We start from the raw sequence: 20,182 nt of genomic DNA on the forward strand, positions 1-20,182 counted from the left end.
CACCTTCAGAGCCCTGCCATCACCAACAGGTGATACATTTATTTGTTCTGATGGCCCCCATGAGGGATGACTGGCATCCACAGATTTGAAATGCACTGTCTGGTACATATCTGCACCCACAGAGTCATTGTTCAAGTGAAAAGAGAGAGGTCACCTGCTAGGCGGGTGCTGCCCTGGCCTTTTGAAAATTCACAGGCTGGCTGGGGGCTGGAGAGATGGCTCAGAGGTCACTCTTGCAGAGGACCCGGGTTCGATTCCCAGCACCCACATGGCGGCTACGAACCATCCTTAACTCCAGTTCCAGGGGAATCCAAAGCCCTCTTCTGACCTCCAAGGTATTGCATGACAACGGGTGCACTCACATACATGCAGACAATACACTCATACACATAAAATAAAAATAAATAAATAATAAATAAATAAATAAATAATTCACAGGCTGGGACTGGAGAGATGGCACAGCAGTTAAGCACTGGCTGCTCTTGCAGAATACCTGGGTTTGAATCCCAGCACCCACAGGGTTCAAACAACCATCTGTAACTCTAGTCCCAGGGGAATCCAACGTCCTCTTCTGACCTCCGACAGAATTGCTCAACAGGTGCACCTACCTATATGCAGACATTACACTCATACACATTAAGTAAAAATAGTATATTTTTTTAAAAAAGAAAATTCACAGGCTGAAGTCCTAACCACAAGGGCCTCAGAAAGTAACTACAGATAAGTCTTCACAGAGGTGATGGAGGCACAGTAAGGTTTTTAAGGGGGCCCTAATTCAATATGACTGGTGTCCTTATAAGAAGATGAAGGGGTCAGCAAGATGGCTCAGAGGGTTAAGGTGCTTGCCACCAAGCCTGACAACCTGAGTTCAACCCAAAGAATTCATGGCAGGAGAGAACCAACTCCAACAAGTTGCTTTCTGACCTCCACATGCACGTTGTGACCCATGTGCTCCCACCCCAATTCCACACACACATAGCACAATTTTTAAAAATATTTTATGTATTAGCAGGGTGTGGTGGTGCAGACCTTTAATCCCAGCACTCAGGAGGTAGATGCAGGCAGATTTCTGTGAGTTCCAGGTCAGCTGGGGCTACAGGGAGACCCTGTCTCAAAAAGACCAAAAAAAAAGATAGTTTATTTATTATTTTTGCTTTATGTGAATGAATGTTTTGCCTACATGTATGTTAGTGCACCTGTGTCTTGCAATGCCCACAGAAGCCAGAGAAGCTGCTTTGGATCTCCTAGAACTGGAGTTACAGGCAGTTGTTAGCTGCCATGTGGGTGCTGGGAACTGAACCTTGGTCCTCTGCAAGAGCAGCCACTGCTTTTAATCACTGAGACATCTCTCCAGCCCAATACAATTTTTTTAAATAGAAGGAGAAGCATGAATTAGGACACAGACACAGCGAAGGCCAAAGCCCCTGGAGCAGGGTGCACATCCTGGATCTTTCTCTCACAACCCTCAGAGGAAACAAAGGGGCTTTCATTGGGAATGTCTGCCCGTGGAGCTAACGCAAATTTCTGTGTTGCTAGCTGCCCACTGCAGTGGTGTGTCACTGAGCAGACTGGCCACGCTTCTCATCCCCAAGAATTTCTCACGTCCCTTTGTAGTGTCTGCAGGCCACCATTGCCCTGATCTTTGGAACTTTCTAGAATGAAGTCCTCAGTGAGCACTCCTTTTGGTTGGATATCTTTGACTCTGCACCAGTGTTGGGTGCATCCTTCAGGTCTCAGCCTCTCAGTGCAGCTCATTCCTTTTTAACGCTCAGTGCTGGTCCAGGGATTTGGTAAACCATGGGTGATTTCAAATTTTCATGCTAACCAAAAGCTGGAGACCCCCACATGTTCATCAACAGCTGAGTAGATACTTACCTGTGCCAGCTTTCTCTCCCACTGCAATGGATACTTCCTGAGAACAGGAACTTGCTTTACAGCTCTGTTCTTAGCACCCAGGAAACTTGCCTGGTGCATAGTCAGCACCTCATCAATAATGTGAACACAGTTTTTTTTTTAAGGCCTGTGCTGTGGAAAAGACCCTTCCTGCCCCTGTAACCAGTTTATTACCTTTCTCCCTGGCCTGCAGCCTCGTTGGCACACCAGCTTGAACACATCTACATCCCCTCAAAGCTCTCCATATACACCCCGTACCCACCCTCACCCTGCCATCCTCACCCCCTAGAGGGCTTTCCTCTGTGCTGAGCCCAGGATTACACCCCACCCCGACCCCTGCCTGAAATTTCCTCACCACAAGGGTGTGCCCCTTCACTCCTGCCCTGCCTCTCAGGTCTGGATGCTCAATGAACTTTCTCAGCTAACATCCTCCATTATTCATCCAATACCCATCTGCACATGTTGCTAGAAGTACCACAGTGCATGCTGGGAGTATCACAACACAGACAGACCCAGAACTCAAAATTCTCTCAGGAAGGACAAATCCAAACCAGTGCTATCTGACAATCCCCAGATCTGCTGTCACATGCCAGCTACAAAGGGTAGGGGTCCAGGGAGAGGGACAGAGTGGTGAGGGACACAGCTTCTTCTGGGGAATTGCAGAGGGGTGACCACTGACAGAGACAGGGGTTGAGAGGAATCTAAGAGACTGGGACTGGAAAAAGGCATGCCTGGGTGTATGTGTATGTGTATGTGTGTGTGTGCATGTGTGTGTGCTCATGTGTATGTGTGTGCTTGTGTGCGTGTTGTGTGTGTGTGCGCACGCGTGTGTGTGCTCATGTGTATGTGTGTGCTTGTGTGCGTGTTGTGTGTGTGTGCGCACGCATGTGTGTGCATGTGTGTATGTGTGTGCTTGTGTGTGTGCTCTGTGTGTGTGTGTGTGTGTGTGTGTGCGCAGGCCCTGGAGGGGACCAAGAGATGGGTCGAGTGTAAAGGCTGGAGAGTTGTGAGTGATGAGCACAGGCAGGCCACAGGGAAGGATGGAGAGGACGGGGTCAGGCATGCCTTGAGGGCTAGGATTTGCATATGGATTTCACTCTAAACCCTCTTTTCTCATTGCAGCACTCAAAGCAGAAGCTACAGTTTGGAATCTGTCTTTGTGTGTGTGTGTGTGGTATGTATGGGTTAGTGTTCACGTGAGTGTGTGCACATGTGCTTGCAGGGGTGTGTACACATGGAGACCAGAGACTGATTTCCTGTGCCTTCCTCAGTCACTCTCCATTGTATTTGTATTTGTTGACATAGGGTCTCTCAGTGAACCTGGAGCTCACCAACACAGCAAAGCTGGCCCACTGATGAACTCCAGGGACCCACCCATCTCTGCCTCCTCAGTGCTGGGATTACAGACATGGATCAACACGTCTGCTTTTCACAGGGTGCTGGGTATCCATACTCCTCCTCATGCTTGTGTGCTAGGCACTTTACCAACTGAGTCATCTTCCCAATCCCTTGTCTTGGGCATTCTGAGACATAATCTCATGTAGTCTAGGCTAACCCGAGACCCACTATGTGACTGAGGCTGGCCTTGAATTCCAGATACTCCTGCCTCCACCCAAATGCTGGGATTACAGGTGTGTGCCACCCTCACACGAGGCTTACAATTTGGAATTCTTGCATTGAGAGTTGGAGTTCAGGATGGTACTTGGTTGTCTCATCACCCCCCGCAACATATGTTCCTAACATTTAAGCAAATGATGACATTCCTGGATTGATTGATTGATTGATTGATTGATTGATTGATTGATTGCTGGTTGGTTGATGATTGGTTGATTGCTTGATGCTGATTGAAAGGGGAGACTTCCTCCTCACAGGCACTGTTTGCCAAGGTTGGGGACATTGGAGCTTCAGCAGAAAGTGCTAGCCTCTGCTTCAGAGCTGGGATGCAGGCAGCTGGGAGTTTGTCAGCAAAGCAGCGTCTCTCCCCAAGTTGCTTTATCCCCAGAAGAATAGGTGCTGTTTAATATGCTTACCGCTATGCCAGGTCAAAATTCACCCTTTCTAACACACCTTGAAAACTGTTCAAAATGTAGAATTTATTCAAATAAAATGGATTTATCCCTGCATTCAAAAGAAATGCTGGGTACGTAGACCCGCAGACGGTGAAAAGGCACGCATTCCCCAAGAACACGTTCTTTCTTTTTTTTGCCTCAGGAAGAGCTCTTCTCTCTCACTTATTAATAACAAATCTGCTTCCACCAGACTCTAGTGGTGACCCATCCCCGGGACACCCATGATCTCCCCGTTGCTGTTTCCTTTGTGAAACATCGTAGCTCAGATGCTGACAAGGCCCAAGGACATAATAGTAGATGGTGGTCGTGTGCAAAGCCCCAGAGGGAGGGGTCCGGATGCCAATTAGAACACGGAAACATGAAGTACGACTGCAGCTGGTGAAAGTCAGAAACAGAGCCTGAAACAGGACAGAACCTAGACTTAACAGAAAATCTGGGGAAAAACAAAAACAAAAACGGGTGGGGGTAGGGAGTGCCCGAAATTGAGAAAGATCATTGTAGGACTGAAAAAGAAAACAAAAGGTCTTCATCCAATGGAGAAGGGTACATTGAACGTACCATCTAAAAATATAAACAGGTTCAAGAAAGGCTTTCATAAAATATTTATAACAAGGAGGGGCCTCGGGAATTATCTCGTCTGGTGGTTTTAGAAGTTTTCTTATATTAATTTTAGCATCAGAACTTTTTTTAGAATAAAATTGCAGAGTCTAGGAAGACGTCTCCAGCAGGAATGGGGAAGGGGCTGGGTACCCACAGATCCCCTTCCTCCTAAGGTCTCTGCTCACCCCCGTGGGGGGCTACTATTAAAAAGCTGCTCTTTTCTTCTTACCTCCTCATACTGCATACGAGGAGGGGAGTTGGAGGGAGCCTGGACAGTGAGCTAGTTCAGGTCAGGGTTCAGTAGTCCTGGGGGCCATAGCCACTTGTGGGCAAGCCTCTGGCTTCCCTAAGAGCCAGCTGGAGCTGTCCAGTGCACTAGTCTCTGAGGGGCCAGGCTTTGTGGGGTGTGACTTGAAGGTCCTGGCCTGGCTCCTGAAAGTGTGTTGGCCCCACTGCTCACCACCCAGTTTGTTTCTCTGTCCAGAAGCCTCCATGGAAGTAGGATTTCCCAGGGGCTAAGCGCACCAAGCGATGATCTTTGGATATGCCAAGAGCTGGCAGGCGTTGACTGTAGTACCATCCTCACCTTGGGGTCCTCAGGGGACAGCTGAGCAGACTAAAGGGGAGAAAGTGCTAGAAGCACCTGCTGATGTCCAGCACAGAGTACCTGCCCACCAGTCATAGACACAAACATGATCATACTACTGCAGGGCGGGAGGCAATAATCACAATTTTTTTGTTTAACTTTATATGTATGAGTGTTTTGCCTACATGTATGTAAGTGCAGTGCACACGTGCTTGCAAAGCCACAGAGCCTTCCCTGGAACTAGAGTTTCAGATGGTTGTTAGTTGTCATGTGGGTACTGGGGACCAAACCCAGGTCCTCTACAAGAGCAGTCAGTGCTCTTAACTGCTGAGCACTCTCTCCAGCCTCAATTATCACTATTTTACAGGTGCAGAAACTGAGGAACAAAGGGGTTAGGTGGTTCTCCCAAAGTTTTGGAACCAGTGACTGACAGGAGCCAAGTACTCTCTGGGTCTCTCTCCCTGGGCTCAGTCCACTGACCCAGGTTTCAGGTGAGGAGTGAGATGAGCTCCAGCTTCTCCAGTAAGAAGCCAGGGCAGCACCCCTCCTTGATTCGTCTCCCAGAGCCCCGGACACTGGAGGCTGGTGAAGCAGGGCTTCCGTGGACTCTGCTGCCCTCTAGCGGCTGCCTTCAGTTGCTGGACCAGCTGCCAAACCTATCTGGACATCAGCTATCCACACTCTCCTGTTCGATCTTAGTGCCAGGTGAAATGGGTAGGGAGGGCCACAAGATGACCCCTTGTCCAGAACAAGGGGCAGTGTTGGCCACTGAAGCAGCCAACAGGGCTGAGCTGGCACTAGAGTAAGGCATGATTAGAAATGGGGTGAGAGCAGAGGTTAGGCAAGGGCAGCCTGGACTTTCATAAGTGTCTGTGTGTCTATGCGTCTGTGTTCTTGAGCACGCACACACTGCTGTGCGTCGGGACCATGTGTAGGCAGCCTAAATAGGTGAGAGTGAAAACAGAAAAAGGGAACGTAGTGTGTACTGTGTACCTTGTCACCTGCAAATCTGGATCAACACTGAAGTGGGGGTTAGAGAAATAGAGCATTCTTTCAAGTTCTATATTTTACAACCACCTACAGCATCTTTGCACACTTCAAATGCCAAGAGATAGGTGGGAGTGTAAACTGATATGACTACATGGAAAATACTGGAAAGTACCTACCTGCACTAGTGAAATCTTTTTTAAAAGTTATTTTATTTTATTTTATGTATATGAGTGCATTGCCTGCATGTGTGTAAGTGCACCTGTGTTGTGCCTGCAGAGGTCAGAAGAGGATGTTGGATCCCCTGGAACTGGAGCTACAGACAGCTGTTAGCCACCATGTGGGTGCTGGGATTCAAACACAGGTCCTCTGCAAGAGCAGTCAGTCATCTTAACCGCCGAGCCATCTCTCCAGTCCCTACTAGTGAATTCTTTTATCTGCTTTGAGTGTGAGTTGATCTTCTTGAGGCCCATTCTCTACCTCCTCCCAGCTCTCTGGGCAGCTGACCCAGGACATCTGCCTTATGCAATGCTTCCTAGGGGCCACCCACTGTGGGTCAGCTGGACAGAGCCTGCCTGATGGCCCCACTGACCCCCATACCTTGAATGACCAGGGACGCTGTGATCACCCCTCAGGTGCAGTGTGACTCCTGGAACTCAGCCTGCCTGCAGCAAACCCATCGGTTATCACAGCCCTTAGTACATTTGTTTGGATAACAAGCAAAGGCACTGGCAGCAAGCCTACCACAGCTGCAGCTGGGATTAGGGCCTCCAAGCTGGAGCCCTCCCCAACAAGTGACCAGAAAACAGAAGGTAGAAATCACTAGAGTAACAGGGCACCCCTGGAGGCTGCACAGAGAGAGTTCATGGAGTGCAGTCAGAGAGGGAAGAAAGGGAGAGGGGCCCATGTGCCATTCTGGGGCCCCACAAGGAAATGGTCTCAGGAGGAGGTTGCACAAGGCAGATACAGTGAGTCGGGCATACTAGGGAACTAGGAGTAGGTAGGGAACAGGCAACAGTCAGGAGTGAGGGTGTTGAGAAAGTTCAATGTATATTTTAAACGGATGGCAAGGGATGTAGCTCAGTTGGCAGAGGACTTGTCCAGTATACACAAATCCCTGCATTCAATCCCCAGCTCTTCATAAATCAGGCATGGTGGTGCACACCTGTAATGCCAGCATTTGGGGGGATGGAGGCAGAGGGATCAGAAGTCCAAAATCATCTTCTGCTACAGAGCAAGTTTGAAGCCAGCCTGAGCTACATGAGACCCCATCTAAATAAACAAATAAAGACAGGCACAAGAATGCCTATGGCTCCCTTATTATGAATATTTCCAGTTGGGCCTGGAGAGATGGTTCAGGGGTTAAGAGCATTGGCTGCTCTTTCAGAGGACCCAGGTTTGGTTCCCAGCATCCACATGGTGGTTCACAACCATCTGTAACTCCTGTTCCAGTGGATCTGAAGCTCTTTTCTGGCCTCCCTGGACACTGCATGCATGTGGTACACATACACACATGCAGAGAAGCACTCCTACACATAAAATTAAAATAAATAAATCTTAAGAGAAATAATAGCCCTGTTGCACCAACTCTGATCCTAGTGTTCCTAGTTTAGTCTTGGGTTATTTGTTCAACTCAAGACAGATTGGAGGAGCTGGAGAGACGGCTCAGCAGTTAAGAGCACTGCCTGCTCTTGCAGATGACTGGGTTCAGTTCCCAGTACCCACATGGCAGCTAACAACTGTCGGTAACTCCAGTTCCAGAGGATAATGCCCTCTTCTGACCTCTGAGGGCATTGCAGGACACAGGTGCACTTACATACATGCAGGCAATATACTCATACACATACAAATTTAAAATAGAATAAATAAAATATATTTTTAATATTTTATTTATTTTTCAGTCTTTTTGAGACAGGGTCTCCCTGAAGCCCCAGCTGTCCTGGAACTCACTGTGTAGACCAGGCTGGCCTTGAACTCACAGAGATCCACCTGCCTCTGCCCCCCAAGTGCTGGGATTAAAGACGTGCGCCACCATGCCCGGCTATTTATTATTTTAATTTTGTGTGTGTGTGTGTGTGTGTGTGTGTGTGTGTGTGAATTTATATACCTGAGTGTAGGTGTCCATAGAGGCGAGAGATGTTGGATCCCCAGGAACTGGAGTTCCAGGAGGTTGTGAGCCACCCTACACGGGTGTGCCATGTGGGTGCTGGGAATCGAACCCGGGTCCTCTGCAAGAGCAGTCAGTACTCTTAATCACTGAGCCATCTCTTCAGCCCCTATTATTATTTTATTTATCTCTGGAGCAAGATAAAGATTCCTGGTCTGGCTCTCCAGGTAGAGAAGAGGAAAGCTCATGTGGCCCCAGGAGCAGCAGAAGCTGGGGACTGTCCACAGATGAGCCTGAAGAGAGCCCTTCACAGGCTTTAAGCAAGTAGGTGACATAACTAGAACCAAATCAGCTTCTTTTGGATACTTTATTATTTTTATTTTATGAGTATGAGTGTATTGCCTGCATGTATGTGAGTGCACTCATGTCGTGCAATGCTGCAGAGGATAGAAGAGAGCATTAGATTCCCCTGGAACTGGAGTTACAGACGGTTGTTAGCTGCCATGTGGGTGCTGGGAATTGAACCAGGTCCTCTGCAAGAATAGCCAGTGCTCTTAACCACTGAGCTCTTTCTCTAATCCCCAAACCTGCTTCTTAAAGACAAAGCTGGGAAATCAGGCTTTCTTATTCTGTCTCATTCCAAACCTAAAAACCAGCCCAGATGTCCATCCAGAGAATGAAGAATGAACAAGTTGTGATAATCAAGAGCATTTCATACAGCAGAACTTTATAGTTATGAAAACAGAGTGACTTGCAACAAAGTAACTGCATAAACCAACCTTACAGACATAATATCCAGCCAGAGATGTCAGACTCTAACTTTCCACACACATTATGTTCAAAATGAAGCAAACCAACCCATGTCTAGAGATGAGAACAGAGGTTGTCTCCAGTGGGGTGTGCAGACATTCTGACTGGGAGAGGACAGAGAGAGCCTTGGTGTGGGGTGGGGGTGCTGGGACTGTTCTGGATTTTGCTCTGAAAGGTGGCTATTTTGGGTTATGAAAATTCAACAAAGTATGTACTTCAGATGATCCTGTTTTATTGTATGTCTGTTAAACCCTTTAAAACAATCTGGAGAGGGAGCGAGGGGAGGGAGCGAGGGGAGGGAGCAGTGGTGGGCCTGTTGGTTGCTGCAGTGGCAGAGTGGAGTGAGACAAAGACCTGGGTCTTAGAGGTGGACTTGGGAGCTGCTGAAGGGCCTAAGGAGGTCTATGGAGTCTGAGCCAGAGAGGATCTGAGCTCACAGGATTTCATTCACTGTTTCCAAAACTCAGAAGTATCCTGTCAGGTATCTCCATCCTATGAAATGTGCTCTGCACAGCTCTGCACAGCAGGATTATTATTTAGCCCGTCTTTCTTCTCTTTGTTTTTACTTTTTTTTTCTATAGTGAATGTGTTATCACTTTTGTAGTAGGAGAAAAACAATGAGAGTTCTTTTAATTAAAGAAGAAAAAAAGGCCATGAGTGTTGATTCTGGTGTGTGCTTTGTGGGCAAAAAGCAGATTTAGTAGCAAGGCCAGACTCCAAGAGAATGAAGGGTATTTGAGTTGGGGGAAAGGGAGGGGGATTAGAAGGCTTTGGACCAAAGCTCCCTGGGCTGTCTGGCAGGCTTTTATCCACACAAAAGCAAAAGCCTTAATTGTTCGTCTAGCTAAGTGCTTCACAGACCCTCCCTCTCCCAGCTCTCACCCAAGTTAGAAGGTAGATACTCTCATCAATTCCATTTAGAGAGCCAGGGGTGTGGTGGGCCATGTGGCTAGTACCAGGCTCCGCTCAGTGTCTTCAGTGATGATGACTTTGATGGGGGCGGAGGTGGTTGTCAGGAGCAATTCCTTCCTGTCCTAGCAGCTCTCTTGACTGGACGATGTTCAGCTATGATCCCATCCCTTACCGGGCCCATCCTCCAGTACAGGCCCTTGGTGGACCCATCTGTTAGTATCACCAGTTTATAGTGAAAGGTACAGGTTGATGAACATTTTAAATAATTAGTCCAAGTCACTGGGTGTGGTGGGGCCTGCCTGTAATACTAGCATTTGAGAGGCTGAAACAGGGAGATTGCCAGGCATTTTAGAACTGTCTGGCTAACACAGGCAGACCCTGTTTATAAATAATAAATAAATAAATAAATAAATAGATAGATAGATAGATAGATAGATAGATAGATAGATATAAAAAAGAAAAGAAAAGAAAGGCAGAAGTTGTAGCTCAGTTAGTAGGCTGTTTATCTAGCAGGTATGAAGCCCTGGGCTTGATTCCTAGCACCCAGTAAACCAAGCATGATAGGTAGACATCTATAATCCTAGCACTAGGGAGATAAAAGGCAGGAGGATCAGAAGTTCAAGGTCATTCCTGACTACACAGTGCATTTGAAGCCAGCCTGGTCTATATGAGACCCTGTCGCAAGAAAAGAAAAAGAAAGAAAAAAAAATTGCTCAAGACCAACCCACTCATAAAGGATGGCACAGGAGACCCCAGACAGAAAACCCTGGCCTCTGAGTCTCCCCATGAAGTCCAGGTCCCTCTGGCATTGACTTTGCAGTTCCTTGATCAGAAGCTGATTAAGTAAGACTGAAAATCAACTTTTTTCCTAAGAAGCAAGGCCCCATTGACCCCAGGGCCTCCCTTGACCACCCTAGGCAAGTGCTTTATCAGTGAGATACCTCTCAACCTGGCTGTGCCCTTCTCAATGTAAAGTGTGGGTGAGTGGCTCATGCCCAGCTGTTTTTCTTACACAGCCCAGTCCCAGAGCCCAGGAAAGGTACCACCCACAGAGGGCTGGACACTCCCAAGTCAATTAGCAGTCAAGAAAATGCCAACAGGTGAATCTGTTACGGACCCCTGGGAAAGACTACCCAGACTCAAAAAGTTGCAAATCAGCCAAATTAAGCTCTTACAATTTTATTAAAATTTTAAAAAAAGAAAAAGAAAAAAGAAATCCTTAGGGCAGGGAAGCTGGTATCTTGGCAGCTGCTTTGAGGAGGTGAATAGTGGGAAGAAGGAAAGAAAGTCATGGGAGCCGTGCAGGTTTAGCGCCTGCCTGGTGGTCAGACACATGGCTGACTGGCAGCCACAGGCTGGGAGAAGGAAGCTTTAGAGAAAAAGTGAAGAGATGCAGATGCTAGGGGCGGCCCAAAGCCTTCAAGAAGGCATGCTCAGTAAGAAAGGCGTGAAGAAGAAAAGGGAAGTGGCAGCAACTCACAGACTACATGGCTGTAGCCAGGAAGTTCTGCACCCATAGGCGGGATTACAGGCAGGAAAAGTCGCGATCTCATCAACACACTAGGTGTTCCGCCCATCTACTTAGCATGACCCGCCTTCCTAGGGGCGGTCCTATGACCAGATGATTGACCAGTTAAACGTACATAAAATGGAGGCTGGGGTGTTACAAATCTCATGGAAACAATTCCTCAGGTGAGCTCCTCTCTTCCTAATGTGTCAAGTTGACAGTTAAGGCCAGTCATCACAGTTACAGTCTTTCTAGTGGACAACTTGGCAATGTGTATCAACATTGACACCTGGAATTCCTCCCAGCATGTGGGAGGCTGAAGCAGGAGCATCTCAAGTTCCAAGCCAGCCTGGGTTATACAGCCCAAATCCTACAAAAAACAAAACAAAACGGAAGCCAAAGACATGGCTCAGCTGTTAAGAGCACTGGTTGATCTTCTGGGGGACCCACCAGGGTTTGTTTCCCAGCGCCCACGTGATTCACAACCACCTGTAACCCCAGCTCCAGGGGATCTGATACCCTCTTCTGATCTCTTCGGGCTCCAGCATACTCCTGGTACACATAAACTCATGAAAACACATGCACGTACACAATTAAAAAATAAATCTGCTGGGTGTGGTCGTGCACGCCTTTAATCCCAGCACTCGGGAGGCAGAGGCAGGTGGATCTCTGTGAGTTCAAGGCCAGCCTGATCTACATAGTGAGTTCCAGGACAGCTGGGGCTACAGGGAGACCCTGTCTCAAAAAGACCAAAAATAAGAAAGAAAGAAAGAAAGAAAGAAAGAAAGAAAGAAAGAAAGAAAGAAAGAAAGAAAGAAAGAAAGAAAGAAAGAAAGAAAGAAGAAAGAAATCTTTAAAAAGCAAACAAATAAAGTCCTGAAAAGAAACAAAGATGCAGAAACTAGTTGGTTCCAGGGAGGGGTGAATTCACTTCTCAGAGTCTGTATACTTTTGTGATTTAATTTTTTTCTTTTCTCAGGCAGGGTATCACTATGTAGTCTAGGGGTATCCTCCAACTCACAATCCTTCTACCTCAGTATCCAGCCTGGGCTAGAAAGTGGGACTTTGTATCAGAAAACCTAAGAAGAAGGAGGAAGAGAGGAGGAGGAGGTAGTTGGAAAGGAGTCTGGCAGTTGGAAAGTCTTTTAGGCATGGAGCCTGGCCTCTAGGGCTGGTACCTGGCCATACCATTGAAGGGCAGAGAAATGCAAAAGGAAACATCTGCCTGCCAAGTGTGAGCAGAGACGCAGAGACTGGGTGGAGAGGGCGGGGCTTGCTTCTAGGTCTCAGCCTAACTCTTGGGAAGCAAACTATTCCTCTCAGGATACCTGGCCTGCTCCTGAGAGACAGCTTGCATCCATTCCTGAAAGCCTTAAGATATTTTGTGTGTGTGAGTATATTGCCCTCATGTACATAAGTGTACCCATGTCCCACAGAGAACAGAAGAGGGCATTGGATCTCTGGTTGTTAGCCACCATGTGGGTGCTGGGAATTGAACCCAGGTCCTCTGCAAGAGCAGCCAGTGCTCTTAACCACTGAGCCATCCCTCCAGCCCCCATTTACATGGATTTTTTTTTTTTTTTTTGGTCTTTTTGAGACAGGGTCTCCCTGTAGCCCCAGCTGTCCTGGGACTCACTCTGTAGACCAGGCTGGCCTTGAACTCACAGGTATCTGCCTGCCTCTGCCTCCTGAGTGCTGGGATTAAAGGCGTGCGCCGCCATGCCCGGCCTACATGGATTTTTGAGTAGGGATACACAATGTCCTCCTACTCCCCAAGAGCAAACATGGGCATCTTTAAATTTCTTTATGGTTTATTTAACATGATAAACATATTTTCTGTGAAAGTTAACAACTTTAGGATCTATAGCTGAGAGGCTGGAGAGATGGCTCAGCAGTGAAGAGCACTACCTGCTCTCCTAGAGGATTCCTGTTCAGTTCCCAACACCCACATGGCAGCTAACAGCCCCCTGTAACTCCAGTTCCAGAAAATCTGATGCTCTCTTCTAACCTCCACGGGCAGAGTCGGGTGCACTCACATACATGCAGGCATGACACTCATACACATGTAATAAAATACATAAATAAAAAGATGTGTTGCTGCATGTAGTGGCATGTGACATGCACTTGTAGCCCCAACTAGTGAGGTAGGTGGAGAGCTTGAGTTTGAGGCTAGTCTGGACAACATGGCGGGGAAAGGAGAGGACGAGGGGGCAGAACTGAGATTTGTAAATGTTAGCACAGCTCCTTTCTTCAGACGTAGGAAAACAGTGTTTAAAATTCCAGGTGCTCACTAGGGGCGGAAGAGACATGTGGGCAGCGAGACTGCTGTTCGTTAATTACTTCTGGTCTTTGCACATATCCAACCCCCTCCTTGGTCAGGCCACCTGCCGAATTTACTGATTCATTTGAGGAAACGACAGCATCCAGCCAGGCCTCCCACTCTGGCAGCCTTCAGCTGTGGCTCAAAGAATCCCACTTTTCTTCAGTCCCCTTTTTTTTTTTTTTTTTTTTTTAAGTCTTTTTGAGACAGGGTCTCCTTGTAGCCCCAGCTGGCCTGGAACTTACTATGTAGACCAGGCTGGCCTTGAACTCACAAAGATCCGCCTGCTTCTGCCTCCCAAGTGCTGGGACTACAGGCATGCTCCACCACGTATTTATTATTTTCATTTTATATGTAATGAGTGTATTGCCTGAATGTATGTAAGTGCCCCATGTCATGCAATGCCCACAGAAGTCAGAAGAGAGTGTCAGATCCCCTAGAACTTGAGTTAAGAATGGTTGTTAGCAGCCATGTGGATGCTGGGAATTGCACCTGGGTCCTGTGCAAGAGCAGCCAGTGCTCTTAACTGCTGAGCAATCTCTCCAGCTCCCGCCTTAACCATCTTAAAGCATGCAATTCATTGGTATTCATTACCCTCATGATGCTATACCACCCTCCACCTCCAGACCTCTGACCCAGGTCCTCCTCTTTCCCTAGCCCCAGCCCTTGACACCCAACATTTCTGTCTCTGTGATTCTCACTACTCCAAGAGCCCCAGATAGGTGGAATACTACAGTATTGTCTTTTTGTGACTGACATTTCTTTTGCATAATGTCCTCAAGGTTTATCCATATCATAATGTGTCAGTTTCCTAAGGATGAATATTTCATTGTACATGTATACATTTTACTGACCATTCATCTGTTGATGAGTACTGGGCTGCTTCTATCTTCTAGAGTTTGTGAACAGTGCAGCTGTGAACATCTCTTCAAGACTCTGCATCCAGTGTTTTAGATTTCCCAAAGAGGAAATGCTGGATAAAGGGTAGTTCTGTTTTGTTTATTTTTAAATTTTATTGTATGTTTTATGTGTATGAGGTTTTTGCCTGAATGTATGAAAGTGAACCACTTATGTGCAGTGCCCACAAAGATGAGAAGGGATCCCCTGGAATTGGGTCCTCTGCAAGAGCTACCAATGCTCTTAACTGCTGAACCATCTCTCTGGTCCCTCTAATAACATCTTTTGATACATAAAGCTTTAAACATTTTTTGCAATGTCCACTTTGTCTCCTTTCTTCCTGCCTGTGTCTTTGGGTAACATGTCAAAGAAGCCATTGCAAAATCCAGTGTTATAAAGCAAACACGCTGTGATTCTTCTAAGAGTAGACCAGTTCTGAGTTGTTTTTTGTATACAGTGTCCTGTAAGGGTCCAACTTCACACTTCTATGTGTGGATGTCCAATTTCCACTGCACCATTCATCGAGAAAAGACGATGAATGGTCTTGGTACCCTTGTCAAAAATCATTAAAATACATATGTGAGGGTTTATTTTCTATGCCTCCTCCTCCTCTCCCTCCTCTTCCTCCTCCTCTTCATCCTTTATCTGTGTTGGGAATTAAACCCAATGCCTCGAACATACCAGGTGTGAGGGTTAGTTTTAATCGTCAACTTGACATAATCTAGAATCACCTGGAAAGGGAGTCTCAGTGAGGGACTGTCTAGATCAGGCTGGCCTGTGGGCATGTCTGAGGGGATTGGTTTGATTTCACTAATTGATGTGGGAGGACCCAGCCTGAAAGTGGCAGCCCCATTCCCTGAGTTTGTGTCATGGACTGTTTATGGGTGGAGAAAAGTGGACTGAGTATCAGGCTTGTCTGCACTATTTCTCTCTCTGCTCTTGACTGTGGATGTGACCAACTGCTTCCTGTTCCTGCCTTGACTTCCTAGAAATGATGGACTGTAACCTGGAATCGTGAGCCCAGCAAACCCTTTCTCCCCAAGATGCTTTTTGTCAGGGTATTAAACAGCAGGCAAGCACTCTACCACTGAGCTACGCTCCCTGTTTCTGGGTAAGCTTGAAATCAGGAAATGTAATTCCTCCTCCAACTTTGCACTTTTTCAGGATTGTTTGGCTATTTGGGGTCAGCTGTGGTTTGTACCCCCACCCTGCCTCCCCCAAAGGTTCATATGTTGGGAATTTGGTCCTCAGTGTAACAGTATTGAGGTGAGGTAGAACCTTTAAGAGACAGGGCTTACCGGTAGGTAATTGGGTTTGGGGAGTATCACCCAGGGGAGAGATTAAAGCCCATCCCCCAGGGCTGAGTACAATACTGCAAGCTTGGGTTGTATGAAGTAAGACTGCCCCGTGTATTTAGACTCCTGCTGTGGTATGCCATCTGCCATGTTATGGTTTCACATGAGACCTGTGATCAGTGGGATTGTCCGAGGTAAGACTTCAGCATGCAGAACCATGAGTCAAAATAAGCCTCTTAGAGTCAGGGGTGTAGGTCAGTAGTAGAGTTTTTGCCAGAGTGTATGAGACTCTGGGTTTAATGTCCAGCACTGCATAAACAAATAGATAATTAAATTAAATTAAATTAATATACAGGTTATTACCATTACTCTTTGTTGCCTCAGAACTTGATGACAAGACCCTGTTATTGAAGACAGCACACATATTGGTCACAAGATGCGGAGAAATAAAGTCTATATTGACCAGAAAGATTCTTCCCTGCTGGTTAGCTTTCATAGTACTGGAAGGACTATGCAGAGGACTCTGGTTTGACTCCCAGCACCCACATGGTGGCTAACCATCTATAACTCCAGCTCCAGGGAATCTGACTCCTTCTTTTGACCTCCCCAAGCTCTACATGAGATGGGTGCACTTACATACATGCAGGCAATACACACATTCTCATAAAATAAAAATAATAAATAAAATATTTTTTTAAAATATACCCATGGATGCAATCGTGGTATGAATGTTATAGATGTAACCAACCACTGTCTGATTAGACTCCTGTTCCACAGGAAGAAACATACACCTAGTACTATAAATCTTCCCAAGAACTTGTGATTGGGTATCTCATAAGCCCCAGGTGTGAACTTACTACTATTATTTTGGTAAGTGGATAGAATAGCGAACTGCTCTCTAAATTCACATCTCTATCAGATAGATTAGTGCAGCTCCCAGAACTCGTCAGAGAAATTTCTTTGTTCAGTGGATGGTGGTTAACACAGAAACGCATAACTGGTCAATGTTCAGAGAGTGTCAGTGGAGTACTCAGCCACAAATAGGACATCCATATCCCTCCCCTCCCCAAGATCCAGGGACTGTTACACAAGGCAGGTAGAAAGGTTATAAAAGCCAGAGTTCAGGGAGGATTGGAGTCAAACAGTGTGCTCTGGACATGACAAGACCATTGCACTCATGAACTCACAGCAGCTATGGTTGCCTGTACAAGACCTGCACAAGATCAAGCCAGTCAAAATTCCAGCATGGAGAGGGAAGGGTTCATGATCCCCACCCTAACTGACAGTTGATTGACTTCTGGGGAAGGGAGAGTCAGTTTCTTTTAAGGGTGTAGTCCCTGGTAGGTCAACCACATTCAAGTGGACGGCCCCACACCCAGGAGTATATGGGCAGCATAAACTGGATTCAATGGGTTATTTAAAAAAAATAGGAAGTTAGGAGGGGTGGGGAAGTGGAGGTTGATTTGGGAGGAAGTCAGGAGGAGGAGTAGGGGTAAATATGATCAAAATACATTGTATGATTGTATGAAATTCTCAAATAATTAATAAAAATATTATTTTTTAAAGGAGGTTACTGGAAATGGGTTAGGTCAATCCCTGTGGGGTTGGTGGATACTTCCTCAGAGTCCAGCACATTAAACATTAAGTATCTCCTGCCCTCTCCTCTGGCCCCCAAACACTCAGTGCCAGTAAAGGTTGAATAAATTCAGGGGAGAGTTGGAGGGAAAAAGGTGGGGTAGCTGTGATTAATATGCATCTTATACATGGATGAAATTCTCAGAGAATAGAACAATTGAATAAAAAATATAGAAATAAACTGTGCTTCCTTATAAAGCACCCAGTCTCAGATCTATGTGACACAAAATCTGAGTAGCAATAACACAGAACACATGTCACATGTCACATGTCACTTGACATTCCACATGGTTTTAGGGTGGACGTTCCCTTTTCCTCAATAGCAATATTAAATCTTCCAGGACATGTACACGGCTCTTTCTACTTTGTGTATTTTCAATTTCCCTCGGAAACATTTTGTGTTATATTTTTGTCTGTTTGGTTTTCGGTTTGAGGCTGGTTCTTGTGAGCTCCAGGCTGACCTCAAACTCTGTGTATGGGAGAATGACTTTGAACTCCTGATCTTCCTGCCTCCACCTCCCAAGTGCTGGGATGACAGGTGTGCTCCATCACACCTGACTCAACATTTTGTAGTCTTTCATGGGGAAATCTTTTGCCTCTTTGGTTAATTTAATTCTAAGTACTTTCCTTTCTGTTTTTTGGGGTTTTTTTTTTTTGTTGTTGTTGTTGTTGTTGTTGTTTTTAAGACAGGGTCTCCCTGTAGCCACAGCTGGCCTGGATTTGCTTTGGAGACCACCATGCCCGGCTTAAGTACTTTTTAATGTTCTTTTTTCTTTTCTTTTTGTTCTTTTGAGGTGGAGTTTTTCTACATAGCCCAGGCTGGCCTTGAATTTATGATCCTCTTGCCTCAGACTCCCTAACACTTGGATTACAGTCATGCACCACCACATCTGGCTTTGTGTGTGTGTGCGCATGTGTGTGCGTGCATGCGTGCATGTGTGTGTGTGTGTGTGTGTGTGTTAATATTAGCTGCAGAAGATGGAGATGTCTGTCAAGCATACACCCTCCTTTGCTAGGAACAGGATGCTAGCTAGCATGTGGAGCCCCACCTACCTGGCCAGATCTGATTGGATCAGGAGTGGACCACTGACTGATGTTGGGCCAATCAGATCATCTCTTATGGAAGGTTGATTTGGGATTGAGCATCCTGGATGAGTCTGCTCTGTTAATGAAGTGGGAGTGTAAATGAGTTAGGTGAGTGCCAGTTTGCATTTTCTACCCTTCTGCTCTGCCATGAGGTACCCCTGTGTATCTCAATAAGTTCATCTTAAAATTACTTTTTAGACTTATTTTTGTCTTTTTTTTTTTTTTTTGACAGAGTCGCCCTGTAGCCCAGCTGGCCTGGAACTTGCTATGTAGACCAGGCTGGCCTTAAACTCACAGAGATCTGCCTGCTTCTGTCTCCCAAATGCTGGAATTAAAGGTGTGCACCACCATGCCTGGCTAGACTTATTTATCTTTATTTTATGCATATGAATGTTTTGTGTGCATGTTCGTAAGTGCACCAAGTATGTCAGATTCCCTGGAATTGGTGTTACAGGTGATATTAGCTGCCATGTGGGTGCTGGGAACCAAACCTGGGTCCTTTGCAAGAACAGCCACTGTTCTTAGCTACTGAACCATCTCTACAGCTCTAAAATTCTCTTTATACTGACATTACTAAGTGGCTATCTAAAACATGTGACCAAGCAGACATTCCTCCTTCTAGACACCATTCTGCAGTCTCAGAACTCTGACATGTGTGTGCAAGCTGACCCTAGCAATTGCAGCTGAGGTGAGCCTGGGGCCTCGCATCTCACACTGGAGATTACTCACGGTAAACTCATGCATTCTTCTCCCAGTACCTAGGTGTTACCTGCAAGTGGAGAGCTGCTGGTGGGGTCACAGGATCTATCCTCCCTTGGAAGACAGGAAGAAGACCCAGCAATCCCTCTGCAGGTCAGCTGGGCTCTTCTACTGCTGAGGCACATGGCTCTTCTCACAGTAATCCTTTTCCTTCAGATGTTCTGGCACGTCAAAAAACCCTTGCTAGGCAGGCAATGGTGGTACATAACTGTGATCCCAGCAGTCAGGAGGTGGAGGCAAGAGGATCATAAATTCAAGGTCATCCTTTGCTATATAGCAAGTTTGAGGCTAACCTAGGCTACAGGCTAAAAAAAAAAATCCTGCTGTCCCTGGAGAAATGGCCTCTTCCAGAGCTAGTCAAAAGAGGACATCATTCATGTGCACACCAACCAGAGTCTATAACCCCTGGGGTGCAGATAGTTCAGTGGTCTAGAACTTACTTATTATCATGTGTGAGGCCCTGGGATCAATTCCCAACACAACAGCAATGTCACCAAGTCTATTGACCTAACCACCTGCTTAAGAAACTCTCACATTGGAGCTGGAGAGATAGCTCAGCGGTTAAGAGCACTGACTGCTCTTGAAAAAGACCCTGGTTCAATTCCCAGGACCCACATGGTGGCTAACCATCCATACCCCAGTTCCAGAGGATTTGATGCCCTCTTCTGACCTCCATGGGCATTGCACAACATGAGTGCACTTACATGCAGGCAATACAC

Source organism: Nannospalax galili, unplaced genomic scaffold, assembly GCF_000622305.1.
Source record: "Nannospalax galili isolate Female #2095 unplaced genomic scaffold, S.galili_v1.0 scaffold300, whole genome shotgun sequence".
NCBI lineage: Eukaryota > Metazoa > Chordata > Mammalia > Rodentia > Spalacidae > Nannospalax > Nannospalax galili.